Source organism: Lagopus leucura, unplaced genomic scaffold (genome assembly GCF_019238085.1).
Source record: "Lagopus leucura isolate 7727_CA_CO unplaced genomic scaffold, USGS_WTPT01 Super-Scaffold_810, whole genome shotgun sequence".
NCBI lineage: Eukaryota > Metazoa > Chordata > Aves > Galliformes > Phasianidae > Lagopus > Lagopus leucura.
Genome location: NW_024962261.1, coordinates 3,848,493 through 3,872,710, shown reverse-complemented (window position 1 = coordinate 3,872,710; position 24,218 = coordinate 3,848,493).

Below are 24,218 nucleotides of genomic sequence, written 5' to 3'. Positions count from 1 at the left end.
AAATGCAAGTTGGCTACATGCAATCCAGGAGACTCTTGGAGTGTGTTGAGGATACCTTCCTGATTCAGGTTGACTTCAGGATAAGTTCTTGATCAGCCAAGAGCTCATGGAAAATCACAAATGGAAGAAGAAAGTCTACAGAATGTAGAAAAAGACTATGGTCACCTGGAAGGAATGTAGGAACACTGTCAGGGCATGCAGGAATTTAATAAGGAAGATGAAAGACCACTTGGAAGTAACTCTGGAGACTAGGCCCAGTCTTGTTCAATATCTTCATCAATGACTTGGTTGAAGTGATAGAGGGCACTTTCAGCAAATTTGCTGATGATACAAACCTGGGAGGAGTGGCTGGCAAACCAGAAGGCTCTGTTGCAATTCAGTGAGTCCTGGAAAGGCTGCGAGTTGAGCAAGAAGGAACCTGATGAGGTTCAGCAAGGGCACTTGTTGAGTCCTACACCCAGGGAGGAATCACTGCACAGATCAGTACAGGTTAGGGGATAACCGGCTGGGAAGGGGTTCTGTGGAGAAGGATTTGGGTGTCCTGGTGGATAGGTTGGCCATGAGCCAGCGTGTCCTTGTGGCCAAGAAGGCCAATGGTATCCTGGGATGCATTAAAAAGAACGTGGCCAGAAAGTGGAGGGAGGTGATCCTTCTCTTCTACTCTGCTCCTGGAAGGGCATAGATTGAGTACTGTGTCAATTTTGGTCTCCTCTATTAATGAAATAAAAATCATCTGGAAAGATAGGGGCTTGGAGCATCTCCCTTATGAGAGAAGGCCTGAGGCACTTCATCCCTCAGGAGAGGAGAAGGCTGAGCAGGATCTTATCAATATTTATAAACACCTGAAGGGCAGGTGTCAAGAGCATGAGTCCAGGCTCTTTTAAGTGGTGCCCAGCAACAGGACAAATGACAACAGTCACAAATTGGAACACAGGAAGCTCCATCTAAATGTGAGAATGTACATCTGTACTTAGAAAATGACAGAGCACTGCAGCAGACTTCCCAGAAAAGCTGTGGAGTCTCCTCTGGAGATATTAAATAACTGCCTCAATGCTTTCCTGTGCAACCTGGAGCTTGAGACTGCTTTAGCAGGAGTTTGGACTAGATACCTTCCCTACAGTTCTGTGATTATGTGATATTTGCTTGAGAAATGACATAATAACCTTCCTGATTTCTAAAACATCCCTCTTGCAGATTCACATTTAATTACATAGCATCAAAAATAATTACTTAGGTCTGAACTGCCTAATATGTTGAAGAATACTTTATATGAAGCTTATTATATTCTCATGATATGTCTGAACACATCTTCCTCTCAAAACTTATGTTTGTGACAAATTAGCATATTTAAGCCATTTAGCTTGAGTAAGTACATTAGTCCATCAGGAAAAGAAGATATATTAAGCTTACTTTTCTTTTTAACTTGCCCATTGAAGAGTCTTGCATACCTTTTATCTGTACTGATGGAATGCAAAGTGTTTACCTGTATAAATTATAAATCAGCAACAGGATACATAGCTGTCTTATTTTTATACTCTCAAAAGCCAAAAATTATTGAGCTGTTTATACAAAATCTTCACTGTGTATATTAAAGAAGCACTGAAATGAGAGGGAGGTAAAGTCTATTACAGAATATTCTTCAATTTTTTTTTTTTCTGTATCGTTAAGACACAAAGGAAATGTATAAAAAAGATCCCCATGTTTTTATTCATATGGCAGTAATTGCAGGTGATCTTTGAGGAAATTTCCATTCACACATTGGTAAATAAATTTGATATTCTAAACACACATTCCTAAATAAATAAATAAATAAAATGCACTGCTGCAGCTGTTGATAACTGTTGATATATGAAATAGTTGTCAAAGAACTTCTTTGGTAACTTTTCTGCTGGATAATAAAGCTATGTTCCCCAGCCCAGAATTTTCAGCACTCTTGTTTCTGGGACCAAAACAACAATAACACTCCTTATATCTGATATCAGCCTACACTTTTGAAGATGTGTGCTGTTAAGATAACTTCCTGACTCAACTGGTAAGAGAGCCAGTCCTGAAGGGTAAAGGGGTCCAAGAAGAATGGTCACTCCTCAGGAAGTCTTAAAGGTGAAGGAGTGCTTAGTGACCTTCTACTCCATCTAGTGGTGTTCCCTAGGGATCGTTATTGGGACCAGCCCTGTCTAACATATTTCTTGATCTGGATTAGGGGACTGAATACACTTTTAATAACTTTTCAGAGGACAGCATGTTGGGGGGAAGTGTCAACCTGCCTGAGGGAAGGAAGGTCCTGTAGAGAAATCTGGGCAGATTGAATTGATGTGTTGTGGCCAACTGTATGAGGTTCAATCAGAATGACCAAGTACTGGGTCTTGCACTTTGGTCACAATAAACCCATACTAAGCTACAGGCATGGAGTGAAGCAGTGGAAAGCTCTGTGGCAGAAAAGGATCTGAGGGCGTTAGCTGAGGGCTGACTGAACATGAGGCAGCAGTGTGTCCAGGTGGCCGAGCATCTTGGCTTGTATCAGAAGTAGGTGGCCAACAGGGGCATGAAAGTGATTGTTCCCCTGTACTCAGCTCTGGTGAGGCTGCATCTCAGCTGTGTTCAAGTTTGGACTGCTCACTACAAAAAAAGTAATTGAGGCCTCAGAGTTTGTCCAGAGAAAGGCAATTAAGCTGGGAAGTATCCAGAGTACAAGTCTTATGAGGAACAGCTGAGAGAACCAGGATTGTTCAGTCTGGAGAAGAGGAGGCTCAGAGGAGACCTTATCACTCACTACAGCCACCTGAAAGGAGATTGCAGAGAGGTGGGGGTCAACCTCTTCTCCCAGGTAACAGCATGAGAGGAATGGCATTAAGCTGCAACAGGAGACGTTCAGGTTAGATATTAGGTAAAATTTCTTCTCAGAAAGAGTGCTGGAGAAGTGGAGTCACTGCAGTGCAGCTTGCTTTGGTTTCTTCTTGGTTTCTTAAAACTTGGGGGTTTGACCTCGGATTGACTTTACTCCAAGTGGTTGGAGAGATACTATCATTCACTTGGTTGAATGATAATTAAAAATAAATGAAGGATGTGCCTTAGGATCTCTCTTAAGGATTTTGTAGGCTGGAGTTTGGAGTAACAAGAGGACATGGAATTTGTCAGCCACTTCTGCAGCTGCTCCAGCTGCTGATATATGATGCAGGAGTCTGATAGCATTTTCTCATACAGTTTCCATATGGACACACATCTACTGTGTTTAGTGATGAATTTAAAGTCATCCTAAGTTCTCAGGCTCAGAATGGCTAAATTTTACTTATTAGGTCTGCAGTGAGGATTCCAGTTAATTCAGCAGTTGCAAGTCCTAAACAGCACTGCAAAACAGACATTATCACTTGGCATTCTCAGTTTTCTTAGTCTTCCTCACTAAAGTTCAAAATCCTATTTTAAATGTGCAAGTAGATTTTGTGAATCTACATTTCCTCTTTTCATGATACAGTTACCAGGATGGGACTATAAAATAAATTGCTGTTTAAAAATATTAGGGTTATTTAGGATGAATCTTTTTGCTGGTATGATTCTGGTTTTAATTCCATTAGACCTGAAGGAGGTATTTTATTCATGATAGCTAGATAGCTCCAGAAAAGAAAATAGCACAAGTCATCCTCCTTCCCTCCATCATAATGACATAATAGGATATCCTTTTTCTCATTATGCCTTCTGTTGCTCTTGTGAAGAAATTTATATGACTGCAGATTCCAAGAGTGATAATGTAATAATGGGGTCTTCGTTCCTAAATCACACTTACTTTATCCAACATAAATAATTTGTGGTTATAATATTGCAGTCACATAAACCTTGAAGAGAGTAGAGAGTGAAGCAAAGCTAAAAATAGCCCTTGGCAAAGCTTGAACAGATTTTTGCCTTACTATTCAAATCATGACTATGTAAAATATTCACAGATGGGAATGAACACTAATATACAGCAAGAAATGTTTGTCCTTTTGTTACAGGACAACACTTACACAGCCAAGTAATCAAATGAATATCACAGATGTGGGATTTATCAGGGCAGAATAATAACGAGTACCAAATCTTACAAAGTAATGGTGAATCCATTGGCCCACTGTAGAATAATAAGTCCAATTTTCATGTTTGCTGATTTACTTGTAAATTCTCTGTTGAATTAATTCTGAACACTTTATGGACATTAATGCAACAAAGGAGAAGCAAGCTTTTAGGTACTACATTTTATTCCCTTTAACAAAATTGTCCCAAGGCAGTAATTGAAATAACTAAATGGAACTGTCCAATTGGGATAGGGATCATTTTTCTTTACCTTGACTATAGCTTAGTAAGTATACATTGGAAGTTCTTTTACTCCTGCCTTCCTAATGCTGTAACTAGAGTGTGGACATCATTCTTTCATAACGAGAAGAAAACTATAAATGTCGGAAGTATATCCAAATAAGACATACTAAGTAGAGAGCTGAATACTATTTGAATTGAAGTCACTAAGAATTTAATCATAAATTCATCAACTGGGCTGGTTTGGAGATGAAAATCATGATGTGTGAAAGTACTTGTCTGTTTAGTGCTATTTTTACTTCCATTTTAGTTGAGAGAGTCAAGAAGCAGTGTAATCACACTGAAAAATGTCCCAAGGAACTGTTTGTAGTCATACACCTAGAAGTGAAAATAAAATAGTGTATGATGCTACTCAGCATACCGCAAAGCATAAATTAATTTACTACATGAAGTTTGCTCATACAAACTATGTTGTTGTTGTATTGTGATAACTGTTGCAGGGAAAAAAAAAAAAAGATGATTCTCTACAGTTCTTCTCTAATGTTTCATAAAACCCTTTGATTTGATTTGCTGCTATTTTCTTGTGATTAAATTTCATTTAGCATGCAAGCAAAAGAAAATTCTACTTATAATTGCAAATCTCTATTACCAGCCACAAAATTTGAAAATATTTGGATGAAAGTTTTACACACAACTCATTTTGCTACTCAGTTTAAAGTGGAAAAGGTGTAATTCTCAGATTTTTGAATCGTTCCAAGTCACAAAAATTTACTGAGGCCTAGTCCTTGTCTCCTGAAAGGAGATCTCCTAAGAATTATGTTTGTCATCTCTTTCTTCCTGTTATGAAAAATAAATAGCCACCTATAGGTCCTGGCAATGACAAATATAGAAAACATTTTGTTTCCTTAAATAGCAGTTGAAGAACAAGACATTGTTTGAAATGCACAGTGAATTGTAACAAATGCAAGTAATACTAAGAATGGAGATCTAATCCAATGTTAAACAATTAAAAATAGGTGCATATTTTGAAATCTATTAAGGCCATAAGGTGACCAAGAGAATAAAAAACTAGTTTGCATATAAATTATAACAACAAGAATCAATAAAGCATGTCAGCTCCTTGTGTTACATTAAATTTAAAATCTACTACTACAAAAATGCAAAAGAAATGTAAATTGACTGGTAGAAAACATTCAGGAATTATAAAGTGGGTTGAAAGGTCATTCAGCTTGTATTAGGTGAATCTGTAGATAATGAGAACACATCTGTTTCATCTTCATTTTAGAAGCAAGGCACAATCTGTAAGCAATTGAAAGAAAATGAAGAATCAGAGAAAGTGATTGTAATTTCTTTGCAATATAAATAATACAAACATAATCAGCCAAATCATTTTTTAATGAATATCTATCCTGTATAAAAATATATGTTTTATTATGAAGGATGGAAGTAGCATGTCATAATATATTTTCTAACTAAGGAAGAATGTTGTTTTCTTACCAGTATGGAGCCAGATAAATAAGTGGCTCGTATGATGTTGAGTGCATTAGCAGAGACAGAATGGGAAGTGTTGTTCCTTTGGCACTTATAATTTATTCTTTTCTTAAACAAATAAACAAATTGCTGAAATTCTTCCAAATTAATATTAACAGAAGTGAAAGTGAAAATTAAAAGTATAGTTCTACCATGTTTGTGATTTCTTGTTTGACACAGATCAGTTTGAATCAGAGATAGCCAGAGCTAGGAGTATAAGCTCTACCACTTCAGCCGAAGGGACAGGTATTGCCAGCTGAAACTCTATATTGGGATTTTGAGACTGTTTTTAACACTGTTAGCTTATAATGACGAGGAAAAAATAAAAAATCTCAGAAACATTGAATCTTAGATTTTCAAAGAGAGTTAGATTATGAGTTCACCCTGTCATTGAATCAATGCCAAAAAATGCCATACTATTTTAAACTGTAGTCCAATTTCTTAGGAAATGTTGGTGTATTATTTGGTTAATCATTCATGCATTTTGTTTGCTAATGAAACTCTTCAAGGTGGTTTTAAAAAATAATTTATCTGAGGAAAAAAAAGATGATTGGTATCTTATTTCAAGTGGTGGTATAATTTAATATTTTCAATACATACTAATGAAACTTATGCCTTTGGCAATGTCTATAATTTTCATTCATTATCTCTAATCTAGCAGTAATATAACAGATGTGATTTATTCAGTGGAAATAAAGATGTTATGTAGATTATATTGAAAGTAGCTATATATCATATTATTATCTATTTTCCTTATTGTATGTGGTGTTTCATTAACTTTGAAAATAGAGAAATGTAAGTGATGTTAGAGCATACCAATGTTTTGGAGCTTGATGATCCTTGAAGTCACTTCCAACCCAAGCCACTCTATGATTCTATGATTCTATGACTCTATGATTCTATTATTTAATATGCATTTTAACATTATGAAGACTGAGATAGGCTTTTGCTTATTGTTATTTCTTTTTCCTTATGCAGATTGTCACTAGCAAAAAGTGTAAATAAATAGCACTGCACTAGAGGTGGCATTTATTATTGTTATGTGTTTTACTGAAGTTAAGGAAGTGGTGCTCTATATTTCTTGACATTCTTCTCTCCTCAGTCTTGGCCATAAAACCAGCCAACAACCTGAAATAACAGGAACGTCCTTATGTCATTTATGAAACAAAAAGGGCCAGCAGCATTAATGCAGAGCAAACCAAGAGGAGCAGTTAAATAGGTTTCCACCAGATGTAGCACCAAAGACTTTCAGAACTCTCTCCAGAGTTGTTCAGAAGCTGGGCTTTACTTTTATGTTAATACAGCTGATTCATGACATGCAACTCTGGTAGAAAAGTCTCTTCATCAAATACTCACAGCATGGGTGACCAACCTGTCAGCTTGCCTGGACCTCACTGAGTGAAGAGGAATTGTCTTGGACAGGTTGCTCCAAAAGTAGTGCCTACTATTTATTTCCATTATTTTCATGAAAACAACAGATACAAAGAACACTATTCAATAGGGCAAGTTCTCAGCCACAGAATCATATTTTTAATCATAGTCATCACTATTAACTACATCACTATTAACTATGCATTTCTGTCAGCTGCTCACATAACAGTCTCCATCAGTGAAAATATCCCACTGTCACTGTTGCCACTGCTGAAACATACCTCACACCACATTAGTGCTCATACGCACTGTTTAGGCACCATTGTTGTTCAGCAAGCATTGAAAACAGCAGAAAAACAGAAAAAAAAGTTTAAGAATATGAGCAAATGTCTGGTGGGTGAAATCTAAGATTCATCTAGCTTTACACAGGGACCATTCCTGCTCCAGGGTAAGAAGATAAATAAATGAGAAAAAATGTGTGATTTTAGTCTGTCATTGGCAAGCCAAAAATTATAGATAGTTCATTGTTAATAGCTGCAGATAAGCATACTTTCCATGAATGTGACTAGTCTGGTTCTTAAAATCATTTATTCAAACCACTCCTACCAGGCTAAGGGCTGGTGGAATGCCTGGGAAGGTGATTCAAGGACTGTTTCAACATTATTTACTCTGAAAGCAGTAGCTGCAGCGTGTGCGCAATGCTTGCAATGCCAGACTATGTATTTCCACCTGAGGTCTTCTGTGAATAATGTTTTCACAACTGAAGAAGAAAATAATACAAGTGGAAGATTCTGAGATGTGATAAGGAACATCTCAACTCTCTAGAGCGAGTGCACACACACAGAATGATGGAATTGTTCACTCTCAAAACGGTTATTTAATTTAAAACTACTCACTTATATGTGACAATTTGCTTTGGAGAAGTTATATTTGTAAATTATATAATCGTAAAATAAAGGAATACAAAGTTTATTTTCTCACTAGTATCATTGTGGACAGTGTCATCATTGAGAACACACATCTTAAAAAGAGAATAGAATAGCTTTGATGCATAGAATAAAATAATAGCTATTTAAACATAAACACATATTTTTGTTGGTGTTGTTGTTGTTCTATGTATTAGTTAATTTTAGCTTCTATAATTCATTTCTTTAAGCTTTGGAGAGTTGTAGGTATGCACCTTTGAATGCCAGTGAATAAAATGTTAGATTATATTGGATTTTAAGTGGCAAGTGTTCCATGTAATGAATCCAAGAAATGAAATCTGTGCCTTTTACTTGGAGCAGTTTGTAGAAAAAAATCAAAATCCAATTAGATTTATTCTATCCTTACATTAATTCATCCATCTTGATCATTTTGTTTTACTAGGAGTCTTGTGATGCAGAATCATTTTTAAAGCACAGTCTGTAACCCCCTTAAATATTCTAACCACAGAAATCTTTCTTTTATAGCCCCTTATTTTACAGCCAGACAACAACTACTGTAACAATGTGTGGATTATTATTGGAGGGGATGAAAAGACAAAGTAATTACAGTTAATAGCTTCACTTGCCCAGTAAACTGTTGTGCGTACTGGGTACTCATTACAAAATTAAAAGCCCTTTACACTGAAAGTAATTCTTCCCTAATATAAGTGGATAGTGAAAGACATTGCATGTGAGAATTGCAGCTGGTATTATTAAAGTGATACAACAGTGCTGTTTGGTGGTGTGGCTCCCCCAGCATTTTGGAAACTGCAGTAAATGATTTGTTCAACTCAACCTTTAATAAAGAGTGGTAAATATAGAGAGCAGTGTCTGATTATATTATAGTGATTTACATAGTGGAAAACTCATGAGTTTGCTATTTAGGTATGAAAGTTAAGTAGAAAATATAAAGAGTACTTAGGGAACAGGTATAAAATAGAAGATTTCACTGATGCTGGTCTAGGACTAAAAAGAAGGACATAACTTGTCATTGCTATTTCATTAACTTATTAAATAAAGGAAGAAGAAAAAAAAATCTCATCATATCAGCATTACTAGTTTATATACATTTCTCAGTTCATCTTGTGCACTGACACTGCAGTATTCTCATTTGTGACAAGAGAAACTGGAGCTCTAACATTCTCTCACCTTCAACTATACAGGTAGACTTAAACAAAAAATATCTAACCAGAAATCAAACTATTTCTTTATAATTTTTAAGTCAGTTTTCCAGACTTAAAGACCTGCTAGGGCTCCTCCAAAATTAATGTTTCTGTTCTGTTATATGGGCTCATGATGTCAGCAGTGGATGTTGATGGATGATAGTAGAAGTTGAACCTTCTCACCAGTATTCAATTACATTTTGTTGCTGTGTGACAGATGGCAGTGGAGGGACAGTCTGATGAAATGGTGTCTGACATGGAAGTGGAGATGAAGCAAAAATGTGTCACTGAATTCCTCCATGCAGATGTCTAAGTCAAGATGACTATGTAGACTTTTACAAGCCTGATATGCAGGTTCTTGTTCATCACTGGTGAAAATGCATAACTGTGGGTTGTGACTGTGCTGAAAAATAATGTTCTGTAGATGGTAATTTGCTTTATCAAATAATGTTATTGTGTTCTTTATATCTGTTGTAGTTTCGTCATGGTTTTATGATTTTGGTTATCAGTATTCCACATCATAACATCATGTATTGCATTGGGAGTTAAATAGTTAATGCTCCAGTTCTGTGGATCATCAAAAGTTCCAGGTGCCTGGATCTCAGAAGAACTATTACATACCCCAGAGGACTTTGCTTTGCTGTGCTTCCGCTTTCCATTCAGTGGGAAAGATAAAACTATTCATTTATCACAAGACTTCTTTTTTCTCTCCCTGCTCATCCTGGTTAGAAGTCTCTCCTTCAGCATTAGAGTAAGGCCTTTGTTTTTTTGGACACACTCTCTTTTATTTGATTTATTTGCTTCAATTCCAATTATACTGTATTATGTTGTACTATATTGTATTATCTTGCATTCTGATATCTTTTTTCATAAAATAACTTTCCTCCTCAAATCACTGCCACTGTTTTCTTTTTAGGCCCGTCTTTTCTCTTTTCCCCTTTCCCTTTTCCCAAGGTGAGAGTCAATGGGTCTCTCTGCCTCATTAGCCGTGGAAGCTGGCCAAACCAGCTCGTAAACCACTGTCAAGTTTCTATGGAAATAAATAGAAGGAATTATTTTCAGAGCAACCTATATATAAATGTCCTTATAATAGAGACAATTTTTTGAGAATAACAGCAAAGGATACAATTTTGTACATATATATATACATACACACATACATATATGTATTTTTTTTATTCTGATTATAGTCTCTCAAGGTGCTTTTTGTTAACAATTTGCTGTAACCTGTTCTTGCAATGTGTTAAGTAACTCTCATTTCTCTTCAGTGTCAATGCCTAATCCTTTCACCAAAGAGGATACAGATTAAAGATTTAGAGTCAGTCTTTGAAAGTAAATATATCTAGTGAGACATTCAACAACTTTCAGATCCTGAATTTTAGAAGCAGAACTTTCTGTTTTTCTCCACTATTAGCAATAAAACATGACTTGCTGTCATTGGGGAATATCTTACTACACCACATCTGTAGTGCTGTTTGGAAAAACTCATGTATTTGTCAGTCCATCTAAAAGAAGCAGTGTAGTGTGACTGAGTTTTAGGACGCAGTATAAGCCCAGATAGAGATAAAAACAAGTTATTTGGGTCTAAAACAGCCATCAAAATGTAACTCCAGAATAATTAATTTCTCTTTAGATGGAGGCATATCATAAAAAAAGGCAGAAGATATATATATATATTTACCCTTGAGAGCAGATTAGAGCAAGCTGGAAGAAATGATATTTTAGCTTGGACTACTTGTCATGGTTTTATGATTTTTGTTATCAGTTTTCCACATTATAACGTCATGTAGTACACTGGGAGTTAAAGAGTTAATGCTGCAGTTCCATGGATTGTCCATAGTTCAGGTTACTTTTTCACTTTGATTGTATCTGATCCACCTAATTCTAAGTTTGTAAAAGAAACAGGTTCAAATTTTGTACACCAGTACAGTGTACTGCACTGGTGCAAGAATTCATAAAGCAGCAATTTAGTGAAAAGATGTTTAAAACCTTATTTTGATGGTTATGATAGAGAAACTGATATGTAAACAAACAAAACTGTGCTAGTTTCATCAGATCCCGAAACAAGGATTTATTTTTTTTAATATTAGTTCCAATGTTTCCCTGTGTTTGCTGTCTTAGGGATTAATTGGCTATTCTATTGATCACTGCATTTTTGTATGAAAACACATGTCAGAACAGAACTGGCTTTGATAAATTACTTTAACATTTACTTCTGAATTGCAAGCAATCCAGAACGTGAAATAGTCAGCTCTTGGAAAATTTTGTTTCTACAAATAGAGATGAAGTGAAAAAAGCATTGTTTTATTTTCCCTCTGCTATTCATTCAACACATTAGTTCAATTTAAATATGACAATAATTAAATAAGATATGAAGTGAATTGGGATTATAATTCCATTGAGAAGCCTTATTTTGTTTTCTTCGTAGCTAAAAGATATCCACAAAGAAGTATCAGTGTTGAAACTGGAGAGATTTCAACATTTCCAAAATCATCTCTTTGACACCTTAAAAGAAAAAAAGTATTTTTAATTAGAAAAAAATAATTTATTTAAATAAATATTTTTAATAAAAAAAGAAGTTATTTAAATCTATTAATTTACAACATTAACAACAACATAGTCTACCAGATTAAGCCTTCTTTTAATTCTATAGTCATAATCTTTAGAGGTTTTGAATTTTCAATATCAAAGAAACTTAGTAGACAATTAGAAGACAAATTATATTCTTTCTTCTTCTGGATTTTTTTTTTTAATTGTTTTTTTTTTTTTTTTAGCCAGTGAGGTCTACACAGAAAATGATGTGGGGAGCAACAGTATCTTGCCTTCTAAATGATAGATTCCAAATTCTCAAAGCTAACCCTTGAGAAATACAATTATATTTTTCATATACATCACACTATTTTCTCATTTGAAGTGTGCACCTATTCCCCACAGAAACTAAAGACTGTTCTGCAGTGTTTGATAATTCAAACAAAAAATCAGATTGAAGTAGTGAAGAAGAATCACAGTTTCACAGAATGGTTGAGACACAGAACTGTCTCAACTCCAGCTCTAGCAGGGACACCCAGAGCAAGGTGCCCAGGCCCATGTCCAGGTGGCTTCTGGACACCTCCAAGAAGGAGATCCCATAGCCTTTAGGCAGCCTGTGCCACACCCCATCACCCGCACAGCACAGAAATTCTGCCTCATGGTCAGATGGAACCTCCTGTGCTCCAGTATGTGCCCACTGCCGCTTGTCCCAGCACTGGGCAGGAGCCTAGATCTGTACTCTGTGCGTGTATTTGTAGGCATGGATAAAATTCCCCTTGAGCCTTCTCTTGTCAAGGTGCAACAGTCTCGGGTGTCTTTCCTTATGGGAGTGGTGCTCCAGGCCTCATCTTCATATGCTGGGATCCCTGCGTATAGTGATATTGCTATCACTGCAATAGATATAACTCACAGTGGTGTTCTCAGCAATAAAAGTGTGAGTAAAAAAAGAGGAAGGAGAGATTGTTCAGAAAGATGGCACTTGACTTCTCAAAAATACGTTGCACTTGATGAGCTCTGTTTTCCTGGAAATGGCTGAATGTCTGCCTACTTATTTCTCTACCTCACAAGGCTACCCTGGATAGCAGCTTGACCTTCTGGCATATATGCTATTCCCACCGCTTTTATGTAATCGATAAACTTGCTGAAGGTACACTTCAACTCCATTCTATAATACAGAAACTCCATTTCTACATTATTGAGTAGGACTGGACCGCTATCACATATGTCCCTGGTTACTGACCTCTAATACAACATTGTGCCACTGACCACCACGTGCTGGGTCTGGTCATTCAGCCAGTTTTAACTCAACCTCTCTGCTTGCTCATTCAGGAAGCCTTTGGTTATTTCCGTATAAACTTCTAGCCCTTAGGGGAATCCCAAGGTTGAAATAAATATTACTTAGAATAAACAGTGACTGAGGAGACAAAATATAATTATTATATAGTCTACTTACCTCTAAAATTCAACATCTATGGAGTTGTGCACAGCAGACTTAATGTAAGTTTTCTTAAGTTCTGCTCCTAATGTTTTTCTATTCAGAGGTTGCTCACAAATGGCAGACTACTGTAGCACTGTTCTCCCAGCTGTCAGGAAAACCAGATTTATTGTCCAAGTTGAAATCTGTACTTTATAAATTTAAACAGGATGATTGCTGTAGAAGAATGCCCACAGGCTTTTGTAAAGGTAAGTTAAAAGAGCTCTTGAAACAAAGGAAAAGAAGAAGACATGTCAAAACATTGTCAGAGTTTTGTGGATGGTAAAGATCTTGCTATCCTTCAAATATTCGTGTATCTGAGTCATGTGGATTTACTAACTGAAAGCTATAGAAAAAGAGAAAACAGATTTGAAACACAATGCAGTAACTCTATTTGTGTATTAAAGGATTTTTTTTTTTTTTTTGAGCATCGTGTCCTTCTTAACTCCTTGTTATGCAGTGTAATCGCTCTAATGACCATGCATTCATTTAAACTTAAATTGGATGTCAAGAATAAAGCCAAAGGAATTATATTGCAATGCAGAGATAATTTAATGCAATACCAAAACAGGGAGTTTCTGCCTTTAGTCAATTATCCATATTCACTTTTAATAACACTGAACAGATGGCTCCAAAAAAGCCTAATGATCACAGCAGTTTTTGGAGGTGGGTTGCTGCACAGTTGCATTGTCACCACCCTTAACTTTTGCTCAGGATTACTTCAGGGATGAGCAAACTAAATATTGTATTTTCTGAACCACATTTCTACCTAGTGTTTCTATGGGAAAACACTATTATTTCTAGTGTTTTCTATGGGAAAACACTATGAAGCACAGCGAAGATTTTCTGAGTGCCAGGCTAATGGGTGTCCTTCAGACTTGTGCCAATTCAGAGCATCACTGGAATACAGCTCATGGTCTGCTGTGCAGGGCTTGTCCTTTTCTTTCCTACAGAGTTTTGAGAATGAAGATGATGAGAAGGAAACAGACCTTGTTTGCCCCTCTCTTTGCCTCTCAAGAGGAAATGAACAAGATAACAAGGTTGTTGGGATATCCTTTGGAAGATTAAGGTAGAGAAATAAAAGAAAGATGCATGCAGTGGAAAGAAAACTATTTCTTGGGGAAAGGATCCCGTGGAGATTTCTGCGAGGGGCAGAGATTATATAAATGGGAGAGTTTGTGCATAACATGAGCTTGTTTATTTCAAACTAGCTTATGTTACAAAATATTCCCGATTCCAATAATTTTCATAAAATTCATATTTGACTGAAATAATTTTGTTTTCCATTTTGAATTTACTGGTTGATATACATAGTATTTAAATATGTCTAAGTGAAAACATAAGTACAGTTTTAAAAGAGAATTAATATGAATATATTTACCAGAAATCATGTCATATGGCCTCAATTTAATTTTCAAGCATAGTCTGAATTTAAATTCATGCAGAATCATTTTATTTCATGAAGGATTTTTCATGTTTGTATAACAGTGCATTGCAATGGGAGATGTTTTCATGCAGTTTCTTCGATGAGCACCAGTTCTGACCTATTAGGATTAATGGAATCTAGGAAAGCTATAATTCAAACCATGAATTACAATTTGTCTTGACTGCTAGAACTCTGTTAATTGTTAATTGACAACAGTGGTATTGTAATTACAGAATGCCAGGAATTATTTCCTACTTAGTCATGTTATGTTTTAAAAATTGACCAAGCAACTAATTTTAAGCAGCTGTGCAGGAACTTCAGCAATTTACTCCTGCAGTTAAGCTGATCAATTTTTCTCCCAGGAGATGAGTTATCAGTATTCTATGGTATTTATGTGTAATAGAGGGTTTGTCAACATAGTTGTTATTGCATTTAATTTACATAGGCACTCCTAAACTGTTACTTTAATAACATTAATCCAGTTAACTATACAACTATTAAGAATTGTACAGAATGGTGAATCTCTAATGAAACTGAATTTGGTTACGTTCTCAGTATTTTTTGCTCATTATTATCAGAAATCCAGATAAGTTCTCTGTTTCTATACCTTAAAGTTCTGATTGGTCAGTGTCCTGGAAAGCATTGACTCTGCTAACACTTGCAGTAAAACCCTGAAAAATACAATGAGAGGAAAAATTTCCAGAAACGTGAACTGAGGTTCCAGAAACACGAACTGCAATTATTTACATCTATATGTCATCTTTTCTTCATTTAATACTCCCCCATAAGTGCCTACTAAAAGTTATAATTTGTAAACTTCAGAAATGTTAGCTGGTCACAAAGGCAATCCAGAAATAGTAGCACTTATCTCCCAGGGGCAAACATGATCCTTGAAAACTATACATACCTTATTCTATGACAGCAAATCTTTCCCCAGAGATATTGTTCTTGCTGAGCATAATTTAAATATAGATGGCAATTCCATTTCCGTTACAGTAAATTATTTTTTCAAGTCAGGAGGCATCAGGAGTTTCACAGGAGGCAACGAGGTCCTATAGTATCATCTTAAAAACAACACTGAAGCTTGGGTGTTTATAAATAATAGTAAAAAAGTGAGTTTTTAATGTATATAAGTACACTGCCAGATATATACATATATTAAAATGGATTGTTTGTGAGATGTCCATTTTCAGATAGGTATTTCCATACCAATTCTGAAGCTAATCTATTGCTATCTTTTCTCTATGAAAATAAATCTCATATTTTGTTAGAATTTCAGCAAGATTTCTTGGAAAACAAACAAAGAAACAAAACAAAACAAAAAAAAACAAAAAAAAAACAAAAAAAAAAAACAAAAAAACAATGAAGAAATGCTGTTACAATAAAAGCAGGCCTGCTAGATGCAGGAGATTGACCTGGAAGACTACTGACTACTAGAGTTACGTACTGTATGCCTGCTGAGAAATTGTGCTGTTAACTAGAATGCTGCAAATCCTTGCTGAGGTTGCTTCCAGAATCTATATCAGCTAGTACTGCCTAAGTATTTATTTACTTATTTCTGGCTTCTGTTAGGTACCTTCAGGCATATTACTCCCCCTTGTTATGGATCTTAGATGATCTTAGATAGATCTATGCATGCATAGAGTTCCATGTCCTCATTCAGACTTACAACTTATGGTTTTTACTCTAACAGTGGCAAACGACCTTGGCAGAAGGTCAGCAGTTTGTTATTTACTTGCAGACACAGAGTTTGTTCCTGATAATTTAAAGAAAATTGACTTTTGATCTGTTTATAAACTTTATGACCAAGTAAACTTTCTCTCCCATCTCCTTGAAAATGGCACCTTGTATTCAGCAGTTGATTACCAGTCAGTTTTTAAGGGTTATGAAAAAGTTGTAAAATGCCTTGTCTTCTTACAGATTTTACAGCACAGATGGCTCCTTTTCACAGTCCCCAAGGTTTTCTGTTTTATGTGAAGCTTCTAGTAATGCAATTGAGACATGTCAAATTTTTTGGACAAGCAAACAGTAAAAATATTATTTATTTAACCTGTATGCCAGTTAGCTACACCCATTCTTAACTCATATTACCATCTCTATATTTGGTACTTTTAGTATAGGATTTAGTTTTTAGAATTAGTTATGTAGTCCCAAATTTCACCACTCCCAATGGTTTTGTATATTATATTCTCGTCATGGAATCACAGAACCCTTAGAGTTGGAAAGAACTTCTAGTTGGCCATCTAGTCCAACTCCCCTGCACAATAAACAGGAACATGGACAACTAGACCAGGTTGCCCAGGGCCTGATCTAGTCTTGCCTTGAATGTCTCTAGGGACTGGACATCAACCACATTACTGGGAAACCTGTTCCAGTGCCTCATCATCCTCACTGTAAAAGATTTATTTATTCCATCTAATCTAAACCTACCCTCTTTAAGCTTGAAGCCTTTTCCGCTCGTTCTGTCACCACAGACCATGCTAAAATGTCCTTCCCCTTCTTTCCTGTAGCTCTCGTTTTAGACATTGAAAGGCTGCTATCAGGTCACTTGCAGCATTGCCTTCTCCAGGATGAACAGCTCTCCAGCTCTCCAGCTCTTTCAGGCTGTTCTCCTAGGACAGGTGTACCATCCCTTGGGTCGTTTTTTGCATCTCTCCTCTGAACACACTCCAGCAGGTTCACATCTCTCCTGTACTGAGGATTCCATATCTGGATGCAGTACTCCAGGTGAGACCTCACAGCACAGAGTAGAGAGGCAGGATCACCTCCATCACCCTGCTGGCCACTTTTGTTGCAGCTCTGGATATACTTGGCTTTCTGGGCTGAATGGACACATACTTGTTCATGTCCATCTTCCCATCCATTAGTACCTGCAGGTCTTTTTTGGAAGGGCTGCACTAAATTCTTTCGCCCTCCATCTTGTATTGGTACTGAGGGTCACCCAGGTGCAAGATTTTTCATGTGGATTTCTTGAACCTCATGAGGTTCATCTGGGCCCACTGCTCAAGCCTGTCATGGCTAATTCCCATCAGGAAGCTCAGCACCACCCAGCTGCTTGCTCACTATTTCCTGGAAGGATAAGAGAGACAATTAGAAAGTGCAAGAATTCCCGAGATGAGATTGTTTACCAGGTAAGATGGTTTCAGAATCACAGAATCATAGAATTGTAGGGGTTGGAAGAGACCTCTTGAGATCTAGTCCAACTCCCTGCTAAAGCAGGTTCCCTACAGCAAGTTACATAGGAAAGCATCCAGGTGGATCTTGAATATCACCACAGAAGGAGGTTCCACAATCTTTCTGAGCAGCCTATTCCAGTACTCTGTTACTCTGACAGTGAAGAATTTCTTCCTTGCCTTAGCATTGGACTTCCCATGCCACTGTTTCTGCCCATTGCTACTTGTACTACTGTTGTTCGCCACCGAAAAAGTTCGTTCCCATTGGCTTGAAGCCCACACTTTAGATGTTTATAAACAGTGATGAGATCCCTGCTCTGCCTTATCATGTAAAGCAAAGCTGCAGATGCAAGCAAAGCAAAATAAAGAACTCTTTCATATTGACAGGTAGATATCCAGCCTCTTCCAGGAAAGCGGGGTTCATTACATGTAATGAATTTTTCGGAGGACTAACACCGTTGCTAGAAACATCTCCCCATCCTCTTTCTTTTTCCCAACTTATTTTTGCTGAGAAGTATGCTGTACAGTATGTGACATCCTTCAGTCAGTCTGGGTCATCTGTCCAGATGTTCTCATTCGTACTCTTGTACACCCCAAGTTTCTCACTGGCAGAAGCTCTATGTACGCATTGCTTGGCAACAACAAAAAATATAGGTTTGCTGTCAATACTCTTTTAATCAAAAATCTAAAAGATGCATCACATGAAAAAATATCACGCCGTCCAAAAACATGATCATAGTTCTTAATAATACAGGATCAGGACAGATTTATGTAAGATCAACATTCTCATCCTAGCTGCCTGCCCGTTACATAGATCGGGATTTTAGTCTTCAACTGTGGTTCAGGTTGCACTTCTGAAGTTGAAAATGCAAATAATCTTTTTTTCCCTACTCTAAGTATCTGAGACAGAATTACAGCTGTACCCTCTATGTGATATTTTTATATCATTGTCATGGTTTTATCATTTTTGTTATTGGCATTCCACATCATAACATCATGTAAAGTACTGGGAGTTAAAGAGTTGATGCCTCACTTCCATGGACCACTGATTTTTCAAATACCTGGCTCTCAGAAGAGAAGAACTACATATCCCAGAGGACTTTGCATTCAGAAGGGAAAATACAGGTCCTGGCAAGTCATGAGACTTGCTCTTTCTTTTTCTCGTTGCCTGGCAATGTGTGGATGTTCTCCCCAGCCATTTTGCCTTCAATTCAGAGTAAGACCTTCAGTTGCAGACACTCTGTCTCTCTCATTTTATTTGATTTATTAGCCACAGTTCCAATTATATTGTATTATATTGTGCTGCCTTGCATTCCAATATTGTATTTAGTGCATTAACTTTCCTCCTCAGATCATTACTGCTGTTGTTTCTCAGTGCAGATCCCATCTCCCTACCCTTCCCCATTTCCCTTTCCCCTTTCCCAGGGTGTGGGTCCACGAATTATTCTAAAGTATGAGAAGTACAAAATCTTTTGCTGTCTCCAGTAAAAATTTAACTGCACCAAAGCACATATGTAAATGTCTGCAATAACAATCTATGTTTGGTAAGAAAGTTATTTATTTATTTGTTTGTTTATTAGACTTTATTTGATGTTTCCACTTGTGGTTATTAAAACTCAAAAAGTATAAGGTTTTTTTGTTTGTTTGTTTGTTTTTAACTCCTAAATTGTGCAGGAACATACATTGCTAAAATATTTTTTCACTATTATGCTCACCAGGATTTCCAACATTTACTATCATCCTATAAGTTCTCTAAAATAACTCAAAAGGCAAAATTAATTGGAGTAAAATCCTGAACCCCTAGTCAATCAAAACAAAAGAGATGTGCAAAACTTTGTGTTCCTAATATTAATAATCCAGTATTGCCATTTTGCCTTACTCTTCTCCCATCCTGTTAAATCATCTTCAAGACAAAAGTCTCATTAGCCAAATTAAAGGAAGACTTGTTTAGCGATGTCAGTGAGAACACTGTATTGCTGTGTATTTCCCCTCTTGTTTTCTTTTCTTTTTCTTCTTTTTTCTAAATTTTATTATTATGATTTATTTTATTTTATTTAGAGCCTGGGAATGTGGTTGTTGTAGTTCCTTGTATTCACAAATTACAGAAAGGATGTCATGGGAATGAGAAGGTGCATGAATGAGTTTGATAGTTTTGGACATTAAAGTTCCTGATTTTTCTGTTGAAGTCATCAAGAGGCATATTGTCACCTTACTAACTCTATGAAACCCCTTTCTATCTTCTGTTAGGGGAAAAAAAAAAAAAAAAAGAGAGAGAGAGAGAGAGAAATAAATAAATCCTAGTTGTGGCTTTGTTTTCAACTGTAGTAATAGCCTATTTGGGAGCAGACTTCATCAAAGCACTGCTGTGTGCGCAGCATTTTCCCAGCAGTCTCATGCCCGCCAAACACTATTTATTTCATCACAGCAAAGGGCTTGGATCAACACAATCATTATGTTGGACAGAGACAGAGTAAAAGCTGCAGGTAAAAAGAGGAAATACATTTTGACATATCTGCAGCAGTTGTAATCCCCTGATACTATGCCCTGAGTGACAGATTGGTGTTCATATAGCAATAAACTAATATGTTGCCAGTCATTGACAGGAGCCTACCTTTTAAGCATTTTCCTTCAGTCTTTAATTCCCCCAGGATAGATTACTGGCACTTAGGACAAACCATGTATTAATGCAAATGTATGACAGTTAAAGGGAAGCCACGAGAGTGACTGCCAAGCCTATTTCTCACTGTCTCCATACTCCAAAACAGTTTTTTGTGCTCCTCTACACATTTTACATTTCTGCTCAAACTTATCTCTGAAGGGGACAGTAGGTCATTAATGGCAATATTCTTGTAACAGAAAACCTAAGGCCAATGACAGGGTGTTAATATTTCTACTCAAATTATTGCTACAAATAGACCCCATGTGAGAATGTACCCCAATGCCTTGAGAATAAGTAATGTTTTTCTTTCAATTATTATTCTAGTAGTCCATGTATAGATTAAGTAGGAAATGAAGGGGAAAAAATGACAGACAAAGGCATTTAAAGATAATTATTTCTTTTTTTTTGAGAAAAATATTTGAGAGTTGGAATTGAGAGTTTGAGAGTTGGAATTTTGAGTCTTGAATTAAAAATATCAGTTTGTTTTGTGAGAAAAAAATTACTTATTGAATACTATGTTTTGTTCTATAAATCAAGAGAGAGCTGATTCCTTATCTTATTGACAGCACTCAGAAGTATGCAAGAAATCAATGTAAAGCAAGTGTGCACACTCATGAACGTAAGAGTTGATAACTTCAGCATCAGTACGTGCAACATAGCAATACAGTGCATGAAATATATCCTGACATTTTTATGTGAACAATTCTGAAATGCATATTTTCCATTTAGCCAAGGAAGCTGATGGAAAAAATAAGCAAGGCTGAAAAACACTGATGGTATTTGATCACTAGTAATTCAAAGAAAATTACACAGGTGATGATTGTAGTTGAAGAGTGGCTGCTCTCTCATGATCTTCTTTCCACAGCAGTTGATGCATTTGTCCATTGCTGACATACAAGGAGTGTGTGCACTTGTGTCAATTGGATGTGTAAGTGCTGCACCAGAAGTGCAAACGTATCAGAGATCCACAGAGTGCTGATACAGAGGCACTGCAGGGGAGACTTGTATAGTTTGCTATGAAGGAGTTATCTGTTAAGTAACAGCAGGATCTCTGTTGTTTGATTTTTTTTATTTTTTGTTTGTTTGTTTTTGTTTCTGGTCTTTAAATCCTGCCTGATGATAAATGTTTAAAAATATGAAATAAGATATCTGTTAGTATTTTGCTAATGTTCTTGATTAGAACTTCTCTGTACACATGAATTTTTTTAGGGAGTTTCTACTCCAACTTGCACCTCTGAAAAAAGGCTTTAAAAAATTCAGAGACTTCAAGCAGAAACATCTTCAGGATCATTGAGTAGGAAAAGAGTGTGACCTATACACTTGTAGTAGGAAAACTTATGAAAGCACTCAGTCTCTTCTGCCTGTTAAAAGGGAATGAACTGAACCCAGAGCTGTGGGAGGTCTCAGGCGTGTATATGAGAAAACTCTTCCTGTTTCCTGTATCTTTCTTCTTCTAGGCAGCAGAAGGTGGGAGAAAAAGTGAGAGCCATGTTTTCTATATTTCTCATTTCCACTGCATTCAGAATGAGAGGATGGGAGTAGTTGGGAATCATCAAGCTTGCATGAAGAAGCCAGATTCCTGACTATGAGAACTGTTAAATCTTTTTTTTTTTTTTACTTTTTTCTTTTTTTTTTTTTTTCCCCAGAATATCCTTGGTGAGAAAAATAAAATAAAGAACAAAGTACTTCCCTCACACCCTCGAGATGGAAACATTCAAAGAAATAATCTAGACACTAACACATAGGAGAAGGTTGAGAATTTTTTCCCCTCGTTACTCTATAGAATCACTACATAGGTATTTCTGTTCACAAAGACAGGAAACAAAACTTAGATAGTAGGAGAAAGTTTTTCATACAGAGGGTGGTGATGCACTGAACAGGTTGCTCAAGGAGGCTGTGGATGCCTCATCCTGAAGGAATCCAAGGCCAGGCTGGATGTGGCTCTGGGCAGCCTGGTCTGGTGGCTGGCCTCCCTGCACACAGCAGGGAGATTGAAATCATTATGGTCCTTTTCAACCCAGGCCATTCTATGATTCTGTGTTTCTATGGTTCTATGATTCTGTGAAACATAGGTTAATTCTTAGAATATTGTGCTATACAAGAATTAATAAAACTTTCACTGCCACTTACCAATGTAAATTTAAGAGTTTTCTGCGTACAATCATACATATTATTTAATGTGCTTTTCTGTGAGAAAATTAAGAGTCAACAAGTGAAGATACAGGTACAGATTGTCCATTATGTGAAAGTGGATTGAGTGAAGTGTATGTATTTCTGTTTAATTTGCCATGTCATAGAATCACAAAGTGGTTTCAGGTGGAAGCGGCATTTAAGATCACTTAGTTCCAACCGCTTTGCTTTAGGAAGGGGCATCTCCCTCTAGACCACATTGCTCAAAGCACCATTCAGCCTGGTCTTCAATGCTTTTGGGGAGTGGGCATAGCAGTTCTAATTGTATTTATTGGGTAGATATCTTGAGCTGGTATTAATTTTCTATTTTTTTCTAATTTTTTTTTATGGGTTAATTAAATTATTTCACTATAATTCAATTGAGTGTTTGAGACTAATTGTATTTATTTCATGTTTTTAAATGATATGAGCATTTTTTTTTCCTGTGTTGTGTGCAGCATGCATAGTGTAACATATGTTGTAGCACTATCATTAAGTACCTACATATTTTCCAGATTAGCAAATAAGAAAACAACCACCCACCAGTTGGTTTTCCAGCTTCTACAAATTGCCAGCAGAAACTAGTATGAGGAAGACAGCCTTTCCATGTGGCTGCTAGGTACTGGAAACCAAGAAGAAATGAGTTCCAAAGTAATCTGAATCACCACTGCTGTACAATTCCATGATGATCATGAAATCAGGGCAATGTCTCTGTATATGTGTACACTCCTGGTAGCTCTTTTCTTCATTACTCTATGAATGCCCCTACAACTATGTATATACCAATACCAAACTTCTTCTAAATCCTGTCATGGTACCACTTATGTCCCAAATACTTGGCAGTCACATCATCATTACTTCCTAAACTCCGTGAATAGAATATTTTCTTCTTACTTGTTGCTGGTAGTTTTCTCCTACCTACTTTCATTCTGTTTGTATTCTCTCATCCTTCTTTTCCTTTTGACCTCTTAATGTGACTTCTCTCCCATTCTGCTTGATTTACTACTTTTCATTAGTGGTTCCCTACACAATCCAATTTTGTGTGACAGGGGTAAAGCAATACAATCCTCATCTAATTCATAATATAAGCAAATGTCCTGTGAATTAAATTGAATTCTTAATATTTCTGAATCTTTCAGATTTCTGTAGCTAGTCAGGGATGAGTAATTTCAGTGTGTAATACAGACATCTTCATTTGGACACCGCTTATTAATGCCTTAACCCTGAAGTCACTGGTGTTGACATCTAGAAACTAACTCCTCATCAAAGATTTAAACCATGCCTCAAACAGGACGTAAAACACAGGGCACAGACGTTCAGTGAAGCAGAAAGTACAGTACACTGAACTGCTGTGCTGACTCCAAGGAAAAGAAGATTATGGAAATACAGCAAAAATTATTAATTTCCACTTACAGTATTTAGTATTCACTCTGGAGGTATGAAATTGGTTGGGGAGAGATACTTATCCTGGACTTTAGTCT